Source organism: Hyla sarda, chromosome 1 (genome assembly GCF_029499605.1).
Source record: "Hyla sarda isolate aHylSar1 chromosome 1, aHylSar1.hap1, whole genome shotgun sequence".
Taxonomy (NCBI): Eukaryota; Metazoa; Chordata; class Amphibia; order Anura; family Hylidae; genus Hyla; species Hyla sarda.
Window position 1 is genome coordinate 552,731,755 of NC_079189.1, and position 20,856 is coordinate 552,752,610.

Consider the following 20,856-nt stretch of genomic DNA (forward strand, 5'->3'; position numbering starts at 1 on the left):
CGCAGGCGGAGGTCTCCTTACCTCTCTCCACGGCGTCCGATTGTCAATTGATTGCTCCAAGCCTGAGCTACAGGCTTGAGCAATCGACCGCCTATCTGACTCATCCCTGCAAAGCTATGGCTTTGCAGGGATCAGCATAGGAGATCATTGTGTGCAGTGTTATAGGTCCCTATGGGAGAAAAAAAGTAAAAAAAAAAAAAAGTTAACACCCCCCTTTTCCCATAAAAAAAACCCAGTGTAAATAAAAATAAACACATGTGGTATCGCCGCGTGCGAAAATGTCCAAACTATAAAAATATATCATTAATTAAATTGCACGGTCAATGGCGTGTGAACAAAAAAATTCCAAAGTCCAAAATAGTGTATTTTTGGTCACTTTTTATTTCATGAAATACTGAATAAAAAGCGATCAAAAAGTCCGATCAATACAAAAATGGTACCGATAAAAACTTCAGATCATGGTGCAAAAAATGAGTCCTCATACCGGCCCATACGCGGAAAAAAAAAAGTTATAGGGGTTAGAAGATGAGAATTTTTAACATATAAATTTTCCTGCATGTAGTTATGATTTTTTTCCGAAGTACGACAATATCCAACCCATATAAGTAGGGTATCATTTCAACCATATGGACCTACAGAACAAAGATAAGGTGTTATTTTTACCGAAAAATGCACTGCTTCGAAACGGAAGTCCCCAAAAATTACAAAATGAAATTTTGTCGCACAATAGTTTTTTTTTCCGTTTCCGTGGATTTTTTTGTAAAATGACTAATGTCACTGCAAAGTAGAATTGGTGGCGCAAAAAATAAGCCATAATGGATTTTTAGGTGCAAAATTGAAAGCGTTATGATTTTTGGAAGGTGATGAGGAAAAAATGAAAATGCAAAAACTGAGAAACACTGAGTCCTTAAGGGGTTAATTCCCTACAATTTATTTCCACGTTATTTACTAAGGTTTCCCTACATTTTCAACTTTCCCCACATTTTGCTTTCTTTACACATGCTCTGATCTGTAGGGTTTTCCTCAGCTCAAATCCACCACATTTTCTGTGGAAACCTTAGTAAATATGTTGAGTTTTTGTGAAAATGTTGGGGACATGCCCCTTTTCTGTGGTAACGCCCCCTTTTTCAGATGCCATGCTCCTTTTTTAGGTTTTCTCAGTAAAATGGAGAGTTGGTTGGGTTTTCCTTATTTCTGGTGCAATGAGACAGAATCTGGCGCACAACCTGACAAAACATGTCGGATTTACAATAATAAATTAGAGCCATAATGTTAATAAAATTACATGGTGAATGGCATACAAGTAAAAAAAAAAACTGAATGATCAAAAAGTCCAATCTTAATAAAAATGGTACTGATAAAACTGCAGATCTTGACACAAACAATTAGATGAGAATTTAATCAAACAGAATATAATAAAACAAAATCTATATAAATTGGGTATTGTCATCACACTGACCTACACAATGAAGATAATGGCCCTCATTTACTATTGCAAACCCGACATGTTTTGTCAGGTTGTGCGCCAGACACTGTCAAAAATGCGAAATTAAAATTGGTCCGGTCATTAAGGGATTAAAGGGGTATTCCAGGAATTTTTTATTTGAATATGCTACAGGGGCTGTAAAGTCAGTGTAGTTCATTATATAGTGTCTGTACCTGTGTGTGTGACGGTTTTCTCACAATTCTTCTTGAGTTTCACCCCAATATTTATTTTTACCAGCATACAAAATTACTTTTGTCTCAGATTTTTCCCAGCTTGCAATGCGGCCAAGACATGACTCACTAGTCAGCTGATGACAGGGAGCCTATCTGCTTCAATGGGTGGAGTGATCACTTGGTGGGAGAGAGATCAATCTGCAACAGCTGTGGGCACCCTTATTGAAAACCACACTGATTTGAATGGATGCAGCTCATTTATGTTTTAATGGGTGGGCTGGCTGATGTGTGGGAGGGAGGAACATGGAATTGTGGGATTTGTGGTCAAAAAAAGAAAAGTCAAACAGGAAATACCAGTTCACAAAAAGCTAGCCACAGTGTTATGGCAATCTCACAACATAGCCATTTAGCCCCAAGACAAGCGCTGATCCTTCCTAAGCATGTCCATTACTGCCTGCCAGGTACGTACTAAAATCACCTTATGGTGGATACCCCCTTTAATATTGATGACATGAGCTGGGGCCCCATAGTGGAGATCACAGGGGGTCCCAGAGGTCGGACCCCCTTTGATCAGACATTTTTCCCTTATACTGCGGATAGGGGATATGTTTTTTCGGCTGCATATCTCCTTTAATGGATTGAGTATGTGAAACATATCTAACCAATTTTACAATGCGTCAAATGACTACTTGTAAATTTGACTGATGCCGACCATCTCTACAACTTCCAGAACTTAAATGCAGACACATTTTGCTTGTATTTCCGGTAAAGCTTTTGACATTTTACACAGCTGTTGAATAGTACAATCTGTTTACTTGTACTCGGCGAATTTTAACCCTCTTTACGTTACACAACCTAATGACTCATAGTGAGTCCACAATTATAGGCACTGAAGTGAAATGTTTAATGGGATTTATACAATCACTTAAATTGTTATTATCTTTCCCTCACTAAATAATAACACCCACTGTGGAGTAATAGCCAGGACTCCGATAAGAAGGAAATGAAGGTAACGGATGCAGAAGGCAGTAGGAGTTTTAGTTTATACTGGGGTTAAGATGATGTCACATAGACAAAGTCTAGGAAGCTACAGGCATGAATCATAGCATAATGATCATAAAATAGTACACTCAGAAAGCAACATTCTCTCTGTCCTAATAGAGTTCAAAGTAGTTTTGTTTTGGAATTTGGACTTGTTGGAGAAGTTTATACACAAGAAAAAAATGCATGCCCCCACTCCAAACCACACTGGGTCAACAAATTATGTCCACATGGGCTGGCATTGGTGTGAGTGGCAGAAAAAGACCCGGAGTGTGTTCAATTGGGAAATAAACTCCACAAGGAGCTGTGCAACTTTTGTACTGTAGTAGTGTTATACAACTGAAATATATACAACCGTGGACTTCAAAACTTTATTTTTCTTTTAAACTGAAAAATCTTTAAAGGGGTACTCCGCCCCTAGACATCTTATCCCCTATCCAAAGGAAAAGGGATAAGATGTCTGATCACGGAGGTCCTGCCACTGGGGACCCCTGCGATCTCGGCTGCGACACCCCAGACATCCGGTGCATGGAGAAAACTCCTCTCTGTGCCGGATAACTGGCAATGCGGGGAGGAAGCTCGTGACATCACGGTCACGCCCCGCGCGTGTCATCGCGGCCATGCCCCCGCAATGCAAGTCTATGGGAGGGGGCGTGATTGTGACGTCACAAGCCTCTTCCCCGCATCACCAATCATCCGGCACAGAGTGGAGTACTCCTTTAATGGCAAAGCAGCATATGAATTTCCCTGCAGATTGTTTGTGTATTTGCTGCAGCTACCGGACCCATTTACACTGAATGCATTTCTGTTCTGAAATCTAAATCAATTTGATGGCTAGCCTCATCCCACACACGTGTGTGAGATTTCTACTGACCTGTTTTCCAGCAATGGACATTTATTTTAGGATTTTGTCTGCACCCCGAAAAAAGATTTGTCATACAAAAAAGTGCCATGTCACTTATTTTAGTCTGAAATGCCAAAGATTAGTACCATTGAATGTGAACTGAAATAAAAGCAAAGAGTTTATGGCTCGCCTCTCTGGATGTCCAGTGTCTTCTTCCTGGCCGATGCTCCGCTCCTGTGTCTCACTGCTCTAGCTGTGGGTCACAGGTTTCCAGTCCTTATAAAGGTTAAGTAACAGTGAGCACTAAACCCCTTGGCTCCAGCCATGCCTGAAAAGTCTCAGGGTTGTGAAGGACTCTTTATCATCCTGTTTCATTTCTGGTCCATTTCTGGTCAATCCCGCTTTGTGTTGTCGACTTGTCTTCTTGCTTCTGGAAAACAGAATGTTAGGAATATGTGTTAATTTGTTGAAAAGGAAAAAATAATAATATTGTATTGACATAAGTATTCAGACACTTTACTTAGTCTTTAATTGAAGAGTTTTTGAAAGTGTTCCTGTGTTGTCTTGGCTGTGTGCCTAGGGTCATTGTCTTGTTAGTAGGTGAGGTCTAGGGCAATCTGGATAAGGTTTTCATTAAGAATATCTCAGTACTTTGCACCATTTTTCTTTCCCTTAAACGGGTACTTATCCCCTAGACATCTTAACCCCCATCCAAATGATAGGGGATAAGATGTCTGATTGCAGGGGTCCCGCACTGGGACCCCCTGCGATCTCTGCTATGGCACCCCAGTCAACCGGTGCATGAAGAAAACTTTGCTCTGTGCCAGATGACTAGCAATGCAGCGCTGGAGGCTCATGATGTCACTACCACACCCCCTTGTGACATCACACCCTCTCCCATAGACTTGCATTGAGGGGGCTTGGCGTGACACCATGAGGGGGCATGGCCGTGATGTCATGTGCCTCCGGTGCCGCAACCGGCATTCTAATAGAGCGCCGGGTGCTGCAGGGAGATCGCGGGGGTCCCTCCTCTATCCTTGGATAGAGTATAAGATGTCAAGGGGCAGAGTACCCCTTTAGCCCTGTCCCAACCACTGAAAAACACTCCCACAGCATGTTGCTGCCACCACCATGCATTACTGAAGGGATTGTATTGGGCAGGTGTTGGGCAGTGCCTGGTTTCCTCTAGGCATGATGTTCAGGAAAGAGGCCAAAAAATTCAATGTTGGTTTGATCAAACCAGAGAATCTTGTTTCTCGCAGTCTGAGAGTCCTTTACTCACAAAAACTTAGAGCAAACAATGACATATGGCTCCTAATTAGGAAATGAATCCGCTGAAGAAATAAATTTTTACTCATTTATATATCACTAGAATTCGATCTACATGCCATTCTTTCACAATTGTTCATTTTTATCTTTTTGGTACAGGTTTCCATTGAGAACATAGTCTGCTATTACTATTGATTACTACAGTAAGCTCTAATTAATTGATCAACTTCAGCTTTAATAAACAGACACTTTATGAATCATTTGTATCCCCCACCTGTTGTCATATTACACTGTATTTATGTGGAAAACCATGTGTATACAACTACAGAACAGGAAACACACGTTGTACACCACAAGCCATTACACAAGCTCCAGGTTGAGCTGTGATTACATCAAAAGTTGAAGACATATACAAAGATAAACCTTTTTTTGCTTACACTAAGAATCGGCCAGGCTTCTAAGGATTGTCACAGATGATGTTAGGAGTTTACAAATAAAAACAGTGGAGAATAAGGAAATGAGAATTAAATCAGATCAATAGGAAGTGCAGATGTTGTACGACTGAATTTGTCATTTAAAGAGGGTGTCTTGTTTAGGAAAACTATTTTAATGACCTTACAGGAAATTATGATATAAAGAGGTTGCCTTAGATCAAAATTAAAACAAAAATAGAGAAACAGAAACATAGCCGCACATCCATCATTTGTATTTTGATCTACTTGCTTCTCAGCATAATTTCAAAAGCTAACAGGTTGGTAGTACCCATTTTGATCAAAAAGTACAAGCCCACTCTCCGCATCAAAGCCACCTAGTCAGAGTGGGTTCCTAACCTACACTGGTGTAGCACCGGGCTGCGACCACTGCTCCCGCAACACCAAGCACACAAGGGTAATGACCCAGTGACCAGACAGCCCCACTAAAGTTTCTATTTAAAAATCTTACATTTCAGTTGTCTACTCATGCTGCTGCAAACTCCAGGCTGTGCCATTCAGACGCTATATGGTCTCCTGATGATTCAGCCAACTCCAGGCTGTGTCATTCAGACAATATATGGTTTACTGATGCTGCTGGGCCTGGGTCTGGGCCTAAACATTTTTTATGGTAGCACTAGCTACCCTAAATCTTCAATTTAAATTTCAAAATTTGTCTTTTAATCTTAGGTATTGTGAAGCCCTAGTGTCTCCTCATGCGGCTGCCAACTCCAGGTTGAACCATTAAGACACTATATGGTCTCCTCATGCTTCAGCCAAATCCAAGCTGTGTCATTCAGCCACTATATGGTCTCCTCATGCTGCCAAAACCTCCACGCTGTGTCATTCAACCACTATATAGTCTCAGTCAAAATAAACAAATAGGGAAGGGACACGAGTCACTGGGTGATCTAGTGTGGTGTCTGGGTGCTCTAATCCCAGTAAATTCACAGTAGATAAAAGGCTTACACACACTATAGTACTGCAATAATTCTTCATTCTTTATAAAAGTATTCTTCAAAGATACAATAAAAAGCAGAAAATAATCACCCAGTGTGGAACATATAAAGTCCGCAGATAGTTATTTGGAGAATTCATGAGCGGTGACTCTAAAATCGATGCCTGTAATCTGCATGTTATTCTGAATAACAATATTATATGACTACCCCAGCACACTCCATATGCGTGCTAGAACAAAGCAAAGTGTTCTACACCCCTATTGAGGCTCTCTGGTGTCCAGAAATAGACATTTTTAATATGGACTTGCTGCGAGTAAATTCCGATCGAATCAAATTTTTCAAAAGTTTGCTCATCTCTAACTGTATCATCACATCAAAGACTTTTTTAGTTCAAAAGATTCTTCAGATAAAGGAAAGAGTGAAACAGAGGACTCTCTTAATATATAGAACCTATTGTCAAAGACCTGCATAAGATTGAACAAGATGTCCACCACATTGGCTCACATGTAGAGGCCTTGACAGATGCACCATTGTTGTTACCGCGCACATTTTTGCTAATGCTCAATATTTTCAACTTTTGGAAAAAAATACTTCACCCTAAATTTGAGCACTTAAATCATAATAGAAATGGCTCAAAGTTTTTGGGGCCAGACCGTATTATAAATTTAAAGAGGTTATTGTCTTCAGCTCCAGAGGACAGGGCACCTGCACATTTGAGGGGGAACCATCTCTGTCAGATCTGGCACCAATACAAAACCACTCACCAACTCTTATAGAGGGATTATTTCCTTCCATCTTTCAACCACACAAGATGGCAAAAGATACACAATAGAGGCCCATTAAGATTTAGAGATCAATTACATGTTTGATGCACAGTACCAACATAGCAGTTGCATCCAGGCCTCTCTGCCAGCCACTCGTTACATTAGACTAACAGTACTAATTTTTTAAAGGGAATGTATCATCAATTTATGACCATACCCTTGTGCACGGTTTGTGTGGCACAGTGTACTTTTTTATATATCTGGGTTATTGAGGGCACATTTTAGGGCTTTGAAAAAAAAGGGGGATGTTAAGGCTACATACTGTTTTTCAATGTCAGGGCTTTTAAAGGAGATTTCTCCTACTTTAAATTACAGAAAAACTCAGCGCCCAAGCAGGAGCTGCCATGCCCCCTCCATATATCTCTATGGGAGAGTCGTTTGGCTATCTTCGGACTCTCCCATAGAGATATATGGAGGGGGCAGGGGTCGTGACGCGATGCTCCCAGGGAGAGCCAGGGCTCCATACAGGAAATCATGGGGGGGCCCCAGCGGTCAGACTCCGCACAATCTAAAACTTATCCCCTATCCTGAGGATAGGGGATACGTTTTTCTATAATTTTAAATGTGAAACATCTCCTTTAACATTCTACATAAACATAGTCAAATTTTTTCCTCATTAAACTAAACAAAACTTGTAAACACAGTAACCGTGTCCTGTTTACATTGCTGGCAAATTCAAAAGTCCAAGTGGACAATACATTTTCATCAAAGGTTCATTATTCTACATATCAAACTCATACTTTCCTTATACAAAACCCTGAATAAATTTTATTTGTTTGCCGAAGATACATTGTTTGTTTGAGGTGATCTGAGTTTACCTCTCCATACCTGTGATCCTGGCACACTATAAATTACTCTAAGATGGGGCTGGGACCTTGGAAACTAGTCTAAATACTCAATGTGAACATACCCTTAATGTCCCCACACACTTTAGTCAAAAGTCAATCAAAACTGCCAAAACTGGGACCGGTTGGCTGTCTAAAGTGTATAGTGGCCTTCCAACTCCCCCAGGTGTGTCAACCAATGCTGGGGACTACTGGGGATGCCATGCAGGAGATTGTGGGGGTCCCAGTGGTCATACCTCCCATAAGTGTTTCTGCACTGGAGTACTCCTTTAATGAGTTAAAGGGGTACACCGCTGCCCCAGGGTTCGGAACATTTTGTTCCGAACGCTTGAAGCAGGCGGCGGGGGTCATGGCATCATGGTCACACCCCTTGAGACATCACACCACGCCCCCTCAATGCAAGTCTATGGGAGGGGTGTGACCGTGACGTCACAAGGGGCGTGGCGGTGACGTCAATACCCCTGCCACCCGCACCCAGTGTTCTAAACGAACACTGGGTGCTGTACAGAGATCGTGGGGGTCCTTTGCATATGGGATAAGATTTCTAGGGGTGGAGTATCCCTTAAATATTGCAGCCCATTCTATGAGAGGCCCATGAACCTTTAATAAGGGAAACTGCAAAAACTAGGTAGTGCTCTGCTTAATTCCCTGATTTCACAAATCTCAGTGTTGGGAAAACCTCTAGAAACTAGACTAGCTACAAAACAAGATCTTCAAGAGGATCGGTCACCACTTTGGAAATGTCTGTTTAAGTCAAAACTTGTATTCCTCATAACAGAATAACACTTCTATGACATGTTTTCCTAGAATTCTGCATTGTGCCATTCCTTTGTTATTTCATGAATATTTATGAATAAAGTGACAACCCAATTATCAATTTGTTTAGAAATTCATAGGAGGAACAGAGCAATGCAGAGTTCTAGGAAAGGGTGCTCCAGATGTGTTATTTTGAGGAATGCAAGGATTTACAAAAACACTGTCAGAATCACTGGTATCTCAATCTAGATATAGGATAAAGTATTCCACAGCATGATAAGATGGAAGAGTCTTCATATTGTTCTTCAGAACTCTACTCTCTGCTCCCTCACACAGACGTCTTGACAAATGTCCCTACTGGACCGAAATGTTGGAATAGAATCATTCAGTCTCGGTTAATCACATGAATAAAATTGAGGTGAAGCAGCAGCATAAAGAATCTGTGCAAGGGCAGATACAGAGAGTGCAACACTAACTTATCTCTATATCCTACATATTACAGCAGCTAAACTGCTGTGCATTTCTACATTTAAATACATTCATATCACAGAAAAAAATAATGCTTATATAGGTTACTCCCTGGGTCATTCAGATTATTTACATTTTTTTAAATGGTTTTTATATGTCTAGCTTCTATGTTTGGCTCACAAAAACAGTGAGGCAAAAAAGTATTTAGTCAGCCACCAATTGTGCAAGTTCTCCCACTTAAAAAGTTGAGAGAGGCCTGTAATTATTATCATAGGTATACCTCAACTATGAGAGACATAGACCCGGATTTATGAAAGAATGTCAATGGTAGAGTTATTTTCCCATGTTTATTTGGGTGGTGGTTTTGACTAGCGTGCATCTTATTTATCAAGAAGGTGCAGAAGGATGATGAATTTTGAGCAGCTCTGCTGTGGTGGGAAAAGCTCTACCACATCCACTTTTTCTAGACAATTGTGAGGGAGGGAAGTAGACACTTTCCCGGGTCCTGAATTTGGCAGATTAGGTTTTTACTTACTTTCACAGAGCTGCCGGGACATTTTTATTTGCATTTTAGACGCTGCAATCAAAATTTGATTGCGGTGTCTAAGCGGTGAAAGCCGTGATCGGTGATGTCTGGCATTAGAGATGGGTCCTGGTGGCCAGGGCTGCCTTCAGAACTTTTAGGGCCCCTTCACAGCTTCTAGTCTGCCCCCCTCTCCTCCTCCTCACTGTGGCACACACTGGATTTTATCTTAGTATCGGGCTTAGAAACTAATACCACCATACTGTAAGGAAATAAAAGCCACTATATGCAGACCAGTATCATTAATAACACCACAATACAAGGGACATATAATTCTGCCACACCATGACCACTGACTAACACTGCTATATTGTTATTGAATAAAAACCACTATACAAATCAATCAATGCCTCAGTGTAATGTGTGCTGGACCCCCCTTGCACCCCCTTGCAACAGCGCACCTCTTCGGAGCTACAGCTCTGATTACAGAATATGCAAATACAAAAAATACAAACTTCAAAAAACACTAAAATCTGTGATAAAAGTTCTATGAAAAAAGAGGTAGTATTATATGTGACAAAGTAATCAAGGGTAGATTTAAAAGGGGGGCAGTTTAAGTAGTAAAAATGTCTGCAACAGTCCATTCCATAAACCTGAGTGAGGGGAACTCTGAGATTAATGTTTTGCCACCAGTTGGTTGAAAACAATTTTATCCAGATTTGTAATTTTCTTCTACTTAAAAATCTTAACATTTCTACTACTTGGAGCTGGAATAACCGCAGCTGCTGGCACCAGACTTGCCCTCCAATGGGTCCTCAAAAAAGGATTAAAAAAATTGTAAATAAATTAAAATTAAATTAAATAAAAATGTAATTAAAAAAACTCTTTAATCTCTTCAATTGTGACATCATTTCCTGACCCTGCTGCCACATCCAAACACTCTGCGGCAGTGATTTTAATAGTGACACCCGTAATCTGCATGGGACTTGTAAATTTATAAATAATATTTAATATAATTGAAACAAATTATTGCTATATAACCCATTGGCTGTTGACGGGGGTGTCAGATGTCACTTGGGATGAAGTGGATGACCGAGTTAACCAATTAATGACGGCAGATGGGTTGCTGGTGGAGACACGACCGCTAGCTGATACTGGGAGCTCAGGCCTCTCACTGCGACCCCTGCTGCCACTCAGCCCTAGTCTGCTGCAACCTCTGCCTGATGAATTTAGGCCTCTGCCACTCCTCTGTGCACATCCTGGCACTTCTCTGCCTGACATACTTTGTGCGAATATGAGGGGAGTACAATACGCTTCACTACGCTTAAAACAGTATTTGTCTACAACACCAGCAGGTGTGTACTTTTGTCTGGCCTTTCACAGTATCTGTCAGATTCGATTCACTCATCCCTAAACATATGTACTGGACGCCATACGCACCTAGCGCATGCTATAACCGTATGCCCAGACTAAAATGCTATAACTGAATACACAGAATGAATGCTATAACCATGGGTACAGAATAAATGCTATACACCGCATAAAACTATGACATATACACCTAACCAACATTATAACATAAATCCAGAAAACATGCTATAAACATAATCATCAAATAATGCCATAACACATTCCCAGGACAAATGTTACAGCATGTCCACAAAATAACTGCTATAACTGTATGCCCAGAACGCTTTTGAACCATAAGCCCATAACAACGCTATGACCGTATGCGCAACACAAAGGCTAAAATCATAAGCACTAACAAAGGCTATAAACATATTCACCCATAAGCACAGAACAAACACTATGAACGTATGCCCGTTATGAATGCATGTACGACATGAATGCTAGGCACGTATAAATTATATAAATGCTATGAACATATGATATGAATGCTATGAACGCAAGTATGATATGAATGCTATGAATTTATGTACAAAATATTTTATGAACGTATGCCTGATAAAGCTAATAGCTTTGTCTGATCTAAAACTTATGAGCGCCACATGAAGTTGAATGCAATATATAAATGCTATGAACACACATGACATCGTTGCTAGGCATGTATGAAGAATGCTAACCATATGTATGACATAGATGCTATGAACGTATGCACAAATAAAGCCATTACATATGTCCAGAATAACTACTATAACAGTATGCACAAAATTAATGCTATCCAACCTATGCATGGAATGAAGCCTGACACATTGGCACAGCATAAATACTATACCACATACACACAACAAAGGCTTATAACAAATGCACCTAACAAATACTATATCAACCAACCAATCACTGAAATCATGGACCAACAAATCCAATTTAGCTAATTTGTATCCAAACCAACCAAGAATAGCTAAAATTTTACAACTTTTATTAACCCCTTAAGGACCAAGCATTTTTCTGTTTTTACACTTTCGTTTTTTCCTCCTCACCTTTTAAAAATCATAACCCTTTCAATTTTGCACCTAAAAATCCATATGATCCTTATTTTTTGCGCCACCAATTCTACTTTGGAATGACATGAGTCATTTTACACAAACATTTATGGCGAAACGGAAAAAAAAAAAATCATTGTGCGACAAAATTGAAGAAAAAACACCATTTTGTAAATTTTGGGGGCTTCTGTTTCTAGGCAGTACATTTTTCGGTAAAAATTACACTTTATCTTTATTCTGTAGGTCCATACGGTTAAAATGATACCCTACTTATATAGGTTTGATTTTGTCGCACTTCTGGAAAAAATCATAACTACATGCAGGAAAATTTATACATTTAAAATTGTCCTTTTCTGACCCCTATAACTTTTTTATTTTTCCACGTACAGGGCGGTTTGAGGGCTCATTTTTTGCGCCGTGATCTGAAGTTTTAATCGGTACCATTTTTATTTCCATTGGACTTCTTGATCACTTTTTATTCCTTTTTTTATGGTATGAAAAGTGACCCAAAATATGCTATTTTGGACTTTGGAATTTTTTTGCGTGTACGCCATTGACCGTGCGGTTTAATTAATGATATATTTTTATAGTTCAGACATTTACGCACGCGACAATACTACATATGTTTATTTTTATTATGGTTACATATTTTTAATATGGAATTTGGGAAAAGGGGGTGATTTAAACTTTTAATAAAGAAGGGGTTAATGTGTGTTTTTAAACTTTTTTTTAAACTTTTTTTTTTTACACTTTTAGTCCCCTTAGGGGACTTTTAGGAGGAATCATTTGATTCCTCATACAGATGAATGGGATTGCATACAATCCCATTCATCTGTGTGCTCTGCGCTCGATTGATAAAGCCTGGTCCTGCCAGGCTGTATCATTCAGAGAGCCGGAGCCGACACAGGAGGAGAGGTAAGCCCTCAGGCTACCTCAGTAGTGGATCGCTCCCCCGCGATTGCGCTGCGGGGGAGCGATCCACCCCACTGGACCACCAGGGACTGTATACAGGCACCTTTAGACGCCGCTGTCAACTTTGACAGCGGCGATCTAAAGGGTTAATAGCCGGCCGCGGCGATCGCCACATGTCGGCTATTAACGCCGGCCCCCAGCTACAGGAATCAGCTGGGGGCCGGCCGGTATGACGCGGGCTCGAGTCGGGAGCCCGCGTCATACCCCGGTAACGGCCATTGGACGAGTATAGACGTCCATGGTCGTTATCGGGTTAAAGACAATTTAAAACCTATAACAAAATGACTATAAAATGAATACAGAGTCAAGGGTCTCGATATAAGGAGACTCTACTCAGGGTCAATACCCTATTTTTCACCCATTTTCACCCCTCGGTATGTGCGGTAATAAATGCAATGAAGGTATGGGCGGAAATAAATACTATGAAAGGTATTTGCGGAAATAAATGCTATGAAGCTATGTGTGAAATAAAAGCTATACTATGATGTGTGGAATACATGCTATGAAGGTATGTGCTGAATACATGCTATGAAGGTATGTGTGGAATAAAAGCTATAATAATATGTGCGGAATACATGCTATGAAGGTATGTGCTGAATACATGCTATGAAGGTATGTGTGGAATAAAAGCTATAATAATATGTGCGGAATACATGCTATGAAGGTATGTGCAAAAATAAAAGCTATGAAGGTGTGTATGGACTATGCACCTAATCACCCTGTAGATGTTAGCTAAGAAGGAAACTATAAACGTCTGTACAGAACTTTGTGCTAGATCTATGCACGGAATGTATCCTAGACACACTGTAGAACGTGATTGAGAGTCTTAAAATTTCTCTTGCTTCTTCCCATCCAACCCCCCCCCCCCCCCCCAACTGATTCTGCCCAAACCTAAAGGAAACCTAAGAAAAACAGCCACAGCTGAGCTGCTGGCCCAGAGGAAACAGTGCCCGAGCACAAGCGCCACCATGCTGATGGCACCCATGGGCTGAAACAAGCCCAGCTCCCTCACTGCGAGCCAGCATACTAACTGGCCCATGGAATTATACCTCCTCCCTCCTGGCAGCTGCGCCACCTCTGCTCCACCAGACTTACCACCACAGCCCCCTAAGCTCCTCCACTGCCCCCTGGACACAGCCAAACTATCACTTGCGCCGTGCCACCAGGGGTGATGTGCAGCCCAGCATCTGAGGCAGCTGACGGGCTGCGCCAGAAGCCAGGACTGCGACACCAGTAGTAGGCACAGCAACAGCTGTCACGAAAGGGACCAAGCGGCCACCGGAGTGCCGAAAATTGGCAGGAGATTCAAACACCCACCGCAGAACACAGGCACCGAAGGAAAATCTGTGCGTACGCAGGCAACGGTGTTCCTGCCCGTAACACTGCAGCACCTGGCTGCACACCTAAATGCCAGAGACCAGCTCTTACCTTCTGGATGTCTCTATCCACCCAAAAAGCATAATCTGCCAATGCCTGCCCATACTGTCAAGAGTAAAGTAGAGTAGAGTCCGGCCGAGCATAGCAGCGCTGGCACTGACACTTACCCCAGGCCTCGACGGCAGGTCAACCAGTCAGGACACACTGCCGGCACGCAATTCCCGCCTCCGATATATAGCCCTGCCAAAACACCCCCACACCTCTGAAAATGCTTGGCACTGGCTGCGACCTCAGTACCAGTGGCAGGGATGACTAACTCTGTGTGTGATGGACGGCCAGCACTGAGGCAGCTGGCGGTGCTGCGAGGGAAGCGGAGGCCACAGTCATCCAAGGCCATGAGTTTACTTACCCACTTGCTGCTGCTTCCAGATCCCCATACCGCTATGGGCAGAGTCAGTCTGCCGCAGATACATGCCCCCTATACATTACCCTGGAGGTAGGGGGTAAGAAAGTATCCCACCATGAGGCAGCCAGCAAGCTACCAGTGATGCTGCGCCTGCACCACCTGACAGGCTCCTGACCAGCGAGAGTGTGTAGCTGCCGGAGCACTGAGGGATTTGGAGGGAGATTCGAAAAGCAGGATGCTCTTTCACAAAAACATCCCGAACGCCACACCTTGAGGTGCAGGGGCGTTATATACTCACGCCCCCTGAACTCATTTCCTATAAACCCTGCCTAGAGGTGGAGGAGCGAATATACACATGCTCTTTGCACAAATATAGCCTTAACAGGCTTAATACTTGTTTTAAAGGGGTTATCCCTACGTACGTGCTAGACAATAATGGACATGCTTAGGAATGATCCAGGCTTGTCTTGGGGCTAAATCTTGTAAGATTACCTCACAACTATCTTTTTGTGAATTGCCTATTTCTTGTTGGGGTTTGTTCTCTTAACCCCTTAAGGACCCAGCCAATTTTCACTGTAGGACCCGGCCATTTTTTGCACATTTGACCACTGTCACTTTAAGCATTAATAACTCTGGGATGCTTTTACCTTTCATTCTAATTCTGAGAGAGTTTTTTTCGTGACATATTCTACTTTATGTTAGTGGTAAAATGTTGTCGATACTTGCATCATTTCTTGGTGAAAAATTCCAAAATTGTATGGAAATATTGAAAATTGAGCATTTTTTAAACTTTGAAGCTCTCTGCTAAGAAGGAAAATGAATATTCCAAATAAATTATATATTGATTCACAAATACAATATGTCTACTTTATGTTTGCATCATAAAGTTGACATGTTTTTACTTTTGGAAGACATCAGAGGGCTTCAAAGTATAGCAGCAATTTTCCAATTTTTCACAAAATTTTCAAAATCGAAATTTTTCAGGGACCAGTTCAGTTTTGAAGTGGATTTGAAGGGCTTTCATATCAGACATACCCCATAAATGACCCCATTATTAAAACTGCAACCCTCAAAGTATTCAAAATGACAATTAAAAGGTTTGTTAACCCTTTAGGTGTTTCATAGGAATAGCAGCAAATTGAAGGAGAAAATTCAAATTCTTCATTTATCACACTGGTATGTTCTTGTAGACCTAGTTATTGAATTTTTACAAGGGGTAAAAGGAGAGAAATCTTCCTAAAATGTGTAACCCAATTTCTCCCGAGTAAGAAAATGCCTCATGTGTATGTCAAATGTTCGGCGGGCGCAGTAGAGGGCTCAGAAGGGAAGGAGCGACAGTGGGATTTTGGAGAGTGAGTTTTTCTGAAATGGTTTTTGGGGGGCATGTCACATTTAGGAAGCCCATATGGTGCCAGGACAGCAAAAAACCCCACATGGCATACTATTTTGGAAACTACACCCCTCAAGGCACGTAACAAGGGGTCCAGTGAGCCTTAACACCCCACAGGTGTTTGATGACTTTTCGTTAAAGTTAGATGTGTAAATGATTTTTTTTTCACTAAAATGCTAGTTTTCCCTCAAATTAATTTTTTTTACAAGGGAGAATAGGACAAAATGCCCCCCAAAATTTTCAACCCCATCTCTTCTGAGTATGGAAATACCCCATGTTAGGACGTAAAATGCTCTGCGGACGAACTACAATGCTCAGAAGAGAAGGAGTCGCATTTGGCTTCTGAAAAGCTAATTTTGCTGAAATGGTTTTTGGGGGCATGTCCCATTTAGGAAGCCCCTATGGTGCCAGGACAGCAAAAAAAAAAACACATGGCATACTATTTTGGAAATGACACCCCTCAAGGAACGTAACAAGGGGTACAGTGAGGCTTAACACCCCACAGGTGTTTGATAAATGTTCATTAAGTGGTATGTAAAAGGAAAATTTTTAATTTTTTTACACTAAAATGCTGGGGTTACCCCAAATTTTTCATTTTCAAAAGTGGTAACAGGAGAAAATGTTACTGTAAATTTGTAAATACATTTCTTTGGAGTAAGGACATACCTCATGTCTTGGCATAAACAGTGTGCACACCGGTCTCAGAGGTGCAGGAGATCAGTCAGGGTACTTGAGCTTTTCCATTTCTCCTATGGAGCCAGAACAGTGGGACCCCCCCTCAAGGGACATTACATGGGGTAAATAACTGGGGTACACTAAGTACCTAAAGTGGGGTACAGTGGGACATAAAATTATAAATGATGTTCCCAGAATGATGACCCAGAGGATAGCCAAAACTAAAAAATATGCCCACCCCAAACCCTATGCTCTGAATCATCATTCTGAGAATGTGATGTGTGTGGCCGTCCCTAACCTGTTGCGAGGCAACATAAAAAGTCCCCGATGATAGTGACTCAGTGACCCATGACACATTTTTGGAAAAAATACCCCCAGAGGTCTTATCAGTTTGTTTGTTTTTTATAAAAGATTTTTGGGGCAATTTAGTGGTTTTATGGGTTGAAATATGCAATGTACTCTGGACTTGGTACATTGGGGTCAAATTATGGAAAATTAAAATGAAGAGGGAAATGCTGTGTGTGTGGGGGAGTATGAAGTGTTATGTGCTTGGTGTGACCATTATATAACGGTGTGTGATTAAAAATCACACACCGTTATATGGGGGGGAAAAAGCTGCGGCCCCCCAAAAATGGGGAGGGTGGTAAATGCAGCGCCCTGAACCCCTAATAGGGCCTGGGTCACACTGAAAGAACTGCAGAGGACCCTTGAGGACCTATTAGGGGGTCGGGGGGGGGGGGGTAATTTTCTTCTTCTTTTTACTTTTTTTTTTTTTTTACTTTTATTGATTTTTAACAACAACCTGTCCCTGGGGTTAATCTGTCCCTGCTCTAAGGTGGATCTTCAGGCTCCGATCGTGCAGAGTGGGTCCCTGGCTTCCTCCAGCAGCTCTGACTGCTGACTGAACCCAGCCAGCTGCGGGAGCTGCGGGAGGATGCAGTTAACCCCTCCCCTGCCGGCTTCTATTGTCCGGCCAATAGCAGAGATCCTGGGGGGGGGGGGGGTGACGAAATCGCCAGCTCCCCATAGATACAGTGGGTGATAGGGGGTGCATCCACCCCCGATCACCATGTATCTCCGGTTCAGCGGGTCACCTGTGACCCGCATCATCAGAATAGATGCAAAGCGCAAGTGTGATTTGTACCGATCGCCGACAAGGGGGGGGATTCTGAGGACCCCCCTGAGCATTTGCATGGGGTGCCTGCTGATCGATATAAGAGGTCACCACAGTCCGGTCCCCGCCTGGCACGCGGCGGGGACCGAAATTCCCAAGGACGTACATGTACGTCCTGGGTCCTTAAGACCCAGGGTGTCAGGACATACCTGTACGCCCAAGGTCCTAAACAGGTTAAACTACAAGTTCCATGATCCTTGTTTGTAAGTGTTAGGTCACTCTTCTCCCTCCCACACATCAGCCACCCCACCCATTGAAACACACCTGTGCTCCCTTCAATGCAATTATAGACAAAAGAAGAAAAAAACACAACAGGGTGCGGCCCTAGTGAGGACCGTTATGATTTGCTGAAAGATGTAAAATACTTGGGGTCCTTACCCTTAGGTGTTGCGCTGAGGGAACAACATCTACAGTACATCTGGAAGGAAAGGTGCAGGTTAGCTGCAAAGGGGAGCACCTGGGAGTGACATCAGCCAGGTCGGTCGAGGCATGATACAGTATAATGAAAAATAATTCCCCAGAATGAAGGCGCTTGTCCCGATGGATAGGTGAAGATATTTTATTGCAACGCGTTTCGATCCCGAACTAGGATCTTCATCAGGCATGAAGGAATTATTTTTAATTATACTGTATCGCCCTTCAATACAATAGACCAGGGTTGTCTAACCAGAGTGCTTCCAGCTGTTGCAAAACTAGATTGATCTTCCTCCCATTCAGCGGCCGCTCCACTGATTGAAGCAGACAGTCACTCTTTCATCACCTGAATAGTGATGTAATGTCTAGGGCCAAACTGTAACCTGGGAAAACCAGAGACAACACTCATTTTATATGCTGTTAAAAATAAAAGAATTGCGAGACCACCATGAATCACAGGTACAGACAATATATTATGAACTACACTAACTTTACAGCCCCTGTAGCACAGTCAAATAAAAAAAATCCTTGAATACCCCTTTAACTTAATTTTACCAATAAAAAGTGCTCGAAAACAAGATAAATACAAGCAAATATAAATAAGAAGAGGTTGCCCTGGACCCTGCCCATGAGGGTTTATGATCAAAATGTTTCTACAGTGTAAAAATACACATATAACCTTCTGAGACGTAATGGTGAGGAGAACTAAATAACATGATAAAACTATCATAACAGCAGAACTGGTATTAGATAGATCATTGGGCTCACACTAGCTGATGACTGTATGTGGCTGAATATGGAGCCTAGTGGTATTCTACATAATGCTTGACATCAATCTTCTTACCATTGTTAAATACGTTTACTGGTTAAATAAGAAATCTGGCTTCTTCTGGTTTCTCTAAGGTCAACCATTTGTATCTTCTCTATCCTCTGAATTGGTATCTATTCATCTTTTGTCTGCATTTCTGAAGAATACCATTCATGATTGTGGACCTTTTCTCCCACTCTTTGTGTAACATCTTTTACATAGTTGTCTGGCTATTTGAGACATATCAAAGACCTAAAGTAGATAATTGGTGGATTCTTGTCAAACCAACTCTTTCTGCCCTGACCATATAATAAATGAACTTTATCAGAGTTATGGGTCACCGCCCTTCAATTAAGATTTCAAGGCCAAATTTTATTGGTTTGTATTTTGCTTATGTAGCGAGGACGTAGACAATACAAAAGTCATCATATATCAGGAAATATCACCATGTGATCTGTTTTGGCAGGGCCGCAGAAAAGGTGCAGCCTGGAAGATTCTGTAATCCAGATTAAGACTGAAATACTAATAGACATGATACAGGGAAAAATAAAATTTCACCCAAATTTCAAAGATTACATCTATTATATCATGAGATGACACTTAATTCTTCTTATATTGTGTAGATTAGCAGAGTTCCACATTTGTCACCAGATTTCTTTTTTCTGGGAAACTAAGCCAAAAGTCAAAAGTAATAAATGCCTATGGGCCAGATACTTTAGAAGCATGTAAAATGACTGCATTAGACTCTGTTCACAGCTGAGTTAGAAGATTCAGCATTTTTTCCATGTCAATGGATCCTGACAGACCAGATTACAAGTCATTGGGGTCTGTTGTTCACCTCGGTCTCAGTTGAGTGACAGACCAATCACAGCTTGAGTCCCAACAGAAAAACAGAATTCACATCACTTAACCCCTTAGAAACCCAGCAAACTTTCTTTTTTGTGCTCTTGTTTTTCCTTCTCGCCTTTAAAGGAGCATTATTTTTCCATCCAGAAAGCCATGTGAGCCAGGTTTGTTTTTTGAGCAAGCAATTGTATTTCATTATGACACCTTGCATTTTACCGTAAAATGTACAGCACAATGATAATTTTTTTTTATTTGTAGAGGGATGCTAAAAAGAAAACACAATTTTGCAACTTTTTTTTTTGGGGGGGGGGGGGGGAGGGGGGTGTCGGTTGGGGGCATTTTAACACAGTACAGTAGGAGTGAAATGTTCTCTTTATTCTATGGGTTACTATGATTAAAATGATACCCATGTTTACATGTTTGTCTGTTACTTTACTTTTTGTGAGAAAAGTAGTATGTCTAAAATTGTCCTATTCTGACCCTTTTTATCTTGTTATTTTTCCATGTTTGCTGCTTTATGGGCCTCATTTTTTGTGGTGTGATCTGTAGTTTTTATTGGTACCACTTTTGTATATACAGTATGTGAATTTTTGATCTTTTTCTTATTTGGACATTTCTGCATGCAGCAATACCAAATATGTTTCTTTTTTTAAATTTTTTTTTTTTATAGTTGGTCTTTTTGCTCATTGATG

At 41.4% G+C, this 20,856-nt stretch overlaps 1 long non-coding RNA gene across 1 annotated transcript in view; it reads right to left on the reverse strand.

Annotated features, from left to right (window-relative positions):
* Nucleotides 1–3,449: 3,449 nt before the first annotated feature.
* The window catches only part of LOC130293320 (uncharacterized), an 87,824-nt gene continuing 70,417 nt past the window's right edge, over nucleotides 3,450–20,856 (reverse strand). Inside the window, exon 4 of the long non-coding RNA XR_008848173.1 lies at nucleotides 3,450–3,974. This is a non-coding gene — a long non-coding RNA (uncharacterized LOC130293320). The remainder of the gene's footprint in view (nucleotides 3,975–20,856) is intronic.